Genomic DNA, 5,308 nt, shown 5'->3' with positions numbered 1-5,308 from the left:
GAATTGACCAAAGCAATGATTATGGAGGAGCCTATTCCCCTGCTGGTTGGGTGGGAATTTGTGAGACAGTATTACACGCTGCTGAACCAGGCCCCACACATGCTACACAGATTTTATGGAAAGAACTCTTCTTATGTCCATGGGTGATTGGATTCAAATGGAAAGCCAGCAGATGTGGTCTATGAACAGAAAGAAATCCCTAAGAAAGTGATATCACAGAACTTCACCAACTGTCACACTAAGATTCATCATGTTGATGCTCATGCTACTCTGAATAGTGGTATGGTGGTCCAGGTGATGGGGTTGCTCTCTAGTAACAATGAGGCTTTGAGATTCTTGCAGACATTTGTGCTGAGGGCTCTGTTGCAAATAAGCTCTATGTTCACAATGATATTTTCAGATACCAAGATGAGGTATTTGGTGGTTTTGTCACTGAGCCTCAAGAGGAATCTGAGGGAAAGTAGATGAATGTGAAGAAAGACAGTAGACGCCTGAGGTAATACCTGATGATTATGAAACTTTCTATGATCAGACTGTCAGCAATGACGGAATAACATTTAGAGGTTGTTGCTGAACCAGAACCTGATCCCGAACCAGAACTGGACCAAGAACCTGTATCTGTAATCCAAGAGGAAAAGTTTGAGCCAGTATCGGAAGAAACTTCTCCTGATGATGCTCAAAGAGTTCTTCTCCAGCACATACAGACATAGCTCAGACAGTGCAGGAAGACTTGAGGACATTTTTCTGGGCATCTGTGACCAGTAAGAACCTTCCACTTACTGGAGCTGTTCCAGTTACTGTGATACTACCCCATGTTGTTAAAGTACCAGCTTCCCAGCCTTGCTTGGAGTCTAACCCTGAATCTCAGATTCCACTGGAGAGGCCTCAGAGGTGTCAAGGTGTTCAAGAACAACAAATAAACATTCCTCCCCAGAGGGGACCTAGACTATTCCATGAATCTGGTGATCAAAGTAATGTGAACCCCGAAGAATTGTGAGACACCCTGACAGTCACCAACTCTTCATTGGCAAAGTGCTTTATGAGGTGGATAAATCAGAGCTTAAAGATTTCTTTCAAAATTATGGGAATGTGGAGGAGCTGTGCGTTAATAGTGGTGGGAAATTATCCAATTTTAATTTTGTTGTGTTTGATGATTCTGAGACTGTCCAAAAGTCCTTAGCAATAGGATCATCATGTTCAGAGGTGAGGTCTGAGCGAATGTGGAAGAGAAGACTGGAGCTGCCTGGGAAGGGGGCCAGTGAGATAAATGCACATGGATACCTGGAGGCCCTCGAGGTGTCCTGGGTGATTGGGTGATGGAATGAGAGGCCCTCCCATGAAATCATGGTGCAGAAACCAGGATTTGGAGTGGGATGGGGAATTGCTCTAGGCCAGTGAATTGCTCTTCACTGAGCTTCACTGCAGCAGGTATCAACTTCCGCTCCTGCAGAATGGTGAACTTCTTTAACTGCCTTTTGGAATCTTGCAGTATGACCCTGGTCTCTTATAAACTGTTTAAGTTTATACAATTCTACTTTTTGTGTTGATGATGTGTGTTCCCTCCTCTTCCCTCTCCTCTCCTCACCTTTTAATCCTTCACTTCCATTTTTGTGGAATGATATTTTAGAAAAAATGGATTTTAAAAGAAGAAAAAAAGAAGACTGAATTTCCTTGCTTTACTTTGCATATACAGACTGGTTTTTTTTAAACAACCATTTCCCCAAAGTAATGTGTCTCACTTATTACTGACATTTGGTATTTTTTATTCATTGAGATATTTCTTATTTTCTACCTGTTTCGAAGCCTTTGAGAAATAAAAGATTTGATAAATATTTTTAAAATTTATTTATTTGTATTTATTTATTTGTATGTATGTATGTATTTATTTTTAGAGAGAGGGGAAAGGAGAAAGAGAGGGAGAGAAATGCCACTGTGTGGTTGCCTCTCACTGGCACCCCCTACTGAAGACCTGACATGCAACCTAGTCATGTGCCCTGACTGAGAATCGAACCAGTGACACTTGGCTTGCAGGCAAATGCTCAATCCACTGAGCCACAGCAGCCAGGTTGATAAACATTTTGAAGGCAGAAAAACCCCGAATTGTTTCTTTTTTTGAGAGTCATGACTACCATCTGATGTACAGAAACTGCCATTGAAAAACTGACAATTTTGATTCTCTCTGGAATGGTTAAAAACTGAATAAAAAGTGTTGGTATAGTATTTTTTCTTTTGATATAATATCACAAAACATTTCTAAAATCCACTGTTATTACCTTGAAATTTAAATTGTGAGATAGGTTTTAAATGTTTAGAATGCAACTGATATGCTTTTCTTGAGTTGTTAGTTTTTTGAAGTAGAGTTTTTTCATGTTTAATTTGTATTTATAAAAAAAAAAAAAAACAGTATACTAAAACCACCCTCACAATCCAAATAACACAAAACCAGAGCAAAACTGTTGTGCCTTCTATTTAGCTTTGAGTTCAGCCTTGGCAATTGTTTAAAGAAAAATAATTTTAAAAAGTCTAGACTTGTTTTTTTTCAGGTTCAGAGTATGTTGGGAATTGTAGATTCCCTCTTTTCACCTTGTATGTCTTCTATCCATTTGTTATGCCTTATCCTGAAAATGAGCCTCAAATTGGAATGTCTTTGAGGACCTTCTATAGAGGTCATTTGACTTAAATAGCTCTGCATTTTATTTTGATATCTTCAGAATTTTTACCAGTCCATAAGAAGAAATGTGATTTTAATATTGGACTTTGCTGATGTGCTTGTGTGTCAGCTAGTCTTTCTTTTTTCTTAAGTCATAGTGATATGGTAAGTTTTCTATTTTATTAGTGGTTCTCTTTTATTGATGGACATGCAGTGGTGCTTCTTGGAAATGGCCAATTTTTATTAAAATATTTCTAGAAGAAAATAAAAAAACCAATTGGATCTAAAAAAAAAAAAAAAAAAAAACCAAACCAAAATAAACAAGCAGAATAGAAACAGAAGCAGATACAGAGAACATTATGATGGTTGCCAGATGGGAGGAGAGGTGGTAGGGTTAAGCAAAAAGGAGAAGGGATTAAGAAGTACAAATAGGTAGTTACAGAATAGTCATGGGGATATAAAATACAAGCATAGGAAATAGAGTAGCCAAAGAGCATATATGCATGATCCATGGACATGGACAATGGGGTAGGGATTGCCTGAAGGAGTGGGCAGTGGGCTGGGTGAAGGTGGACAAAGGGGAAAAAAAATGGACGACTATAATAGCATAATCAACAAAATATAATTAAAAGTAATTTTACAATTACTGTTGATTAGTTGCCCTTCCCAGAATTTCTGGAATTTTATGTAAATAGACACTATGCATTGTTTTTTTGGTCTGGGTTCTTTCGCTTAGCATAATATTATTTTGAGATCCATGGAACCTGTTCCCTTAAAGGTCACCAGTGACCTCACAATGGTTCATTAAGAAAGCCTTTTCTCTTCTTCATAACAATCTTATTGAAGTGTAACTATCATATAATAACATATTTTTCTTATCCTCACCTGAGGACATGCTTATTAATTTTAGAGAGAGGAAAAGAGAGGGAGAGAAACCTTGATGTGAGAGAGACACATCCATTGGTTGCCTCTTGCAAGCGCCCCACCTGGGGACTGAACTTGCAATCTAGGCATGTTCCCTGACTGGGAACTGAACCTGTGACCTTTCAGTTTACGAGAGGATACTTCAACCACCTGAGCCACGCCTGCCAGGGACATGATCTTTTTTTAGGAAGATTATTTGTCAGTGATAGGCAGCATAGATTAGAAATAAGAATGACTGGAATATGGAAGCCAAAGCAAGGAGGCTGTGGAAGCATTAGGAGCATGAGTGAATAAGATCAATGGCAATGTGAATGAAGAGGAAATGGAAACTGTCAGAGATTTCAAAATTTCAAAGGAAGAAATAATAGGGCATTATATTTTCCTAACCAAAATTTAATTAAAGTAATCTCTTATTTTTCCAGACTTCTTTTCAAGTGGCAGACACTCTTACAATTTTTGTCAGAGCACTGAATAGGAGACTAGTGTTCTAGATCTGGTTCAATCACAAACTGTCTGCATGACCTTGAGCTAGCCACATAACCTGGAGAGCCTACTTTTCTCTCATAAAATGAATGGGCTACAGCAGGTAGACTCTAAAACTTCTTCCAGTGACAAATTTCTTAGGTGATAAGAATTTATTATCTTAAACTTCATCCCTAGTTGGGCATAAGATGACAGACCAATTCAGCTGGAAATGAAAAGAACAAGTGAATTGTATGGACTAACTACCCACATAGGGCCCTGGTGAAGTAGTTAACCACAATCTAGATTAAAAAGTCTCTCTGCACACTGCTTTCTCTTAACAATGAAGGGAGCTATGCACAAAGGAATAGGGTTGTAGGTAGTAATTTGCTTCTGCTTTGTTGGGTCAAATGGCACTCAAGAGGTTAGGTGTTTGTAACAGAAACACACAAAGTTCAGGGAAGGCAGAAGCCTAGTTTGATTATTTTTGACAAATTACAGGTCAATAGGGACTGCTTATTCAGATGGCCCAGAGGAAAAATTCAACTTTTAAATTAATCTCCTGTTTCCTCTGGCCCGTGCCAACATCACAGGTAGACCAGAGGATACCTCTAGCCCTTCATTATAACTGTTGCTTTCACTGATTACGCTCTGGTCTCTAAATGCTTCTCTGTGGTAAGAATAGCAGTTAACAAAGGAAGCTGGGTTCCCCAGTGGACCTTATTAAAACTGTTGTGGTTATAAGGTGATTAAGTTTCATAAGTGAATTAATGTGGCAATGAACCAAGCTATGCACACAGAACACATCTGGGGGCGGGGCAGAGAATTGCAAAATCTAGTCACACTCCAGAGAACTGTTTAGCCTTTAAAAGTGAATTCTGGGAAAATAATGGGGAAAAAAAAGCTCTTAGAACTATGGCTTTGATTTCAGAATCCTGTCAGGTTAGTTATTTAAAAGTAAACGTTTCCTCAAAGTTTTGTCTTTGAAATGATAGGTATTGCTAAAAGATAATGAGTAGGAAGTAGAGGTCTGAAAATGGAATGTTATGGGATGCCCAAGTAAAGGGAGAAAAGTCAGGAAAGAAGAATGAAAATAGTCTATGAAGTTTTAGGAGAATTAGTCTTGGGAAGAATTCTTGAAGTTCTCAGCATTTTTTTCTTATAATTGTAAGATAGGAAGCATTCCCTCCTGTTCAGTGTTTTGGAAGTTTGTGCAGGATTGAAATTCATGTTTTAGGTATTCGGTACTATTTACCAGTGAAACCATCTGGA

The 5,308-nt window shown here is 38.4% G+C and overlaps 1 pseudogene; it reads left to right on the top strand.

The window, feature by feature from the left end:
- LOC150016109 (ras GTPase-activating protein-binding protein 1 pseudogene) lies at window positions 1-1,398 on the top strand (annotated as a pseudogene).
- The last annotated feature ends 3,910 nt before the right edge of the window (window positions 1,399-5,308 follow it).

The sequence above is a fragment of the Furipterus horrens genome, unplaced genomic scaffold, assembly GCF_987537825.1.
Source record: "Furipterus horrens unplaced genomic scaffold, mFurHor1.1.pri manual_scaffold_3, whole genome shotgun sequence".
In the NCBI taxonomy this organism is placed as follows: domain Eukaryota; kingdom Metazoa; phylum Chordata; class Mammalia; order Chiroptera; family Furipteridae; genus Furipterus; species Furipterus horrens.
This window is presented reverse-complemented; position numbering and strand designations above follow the sequence as displayed.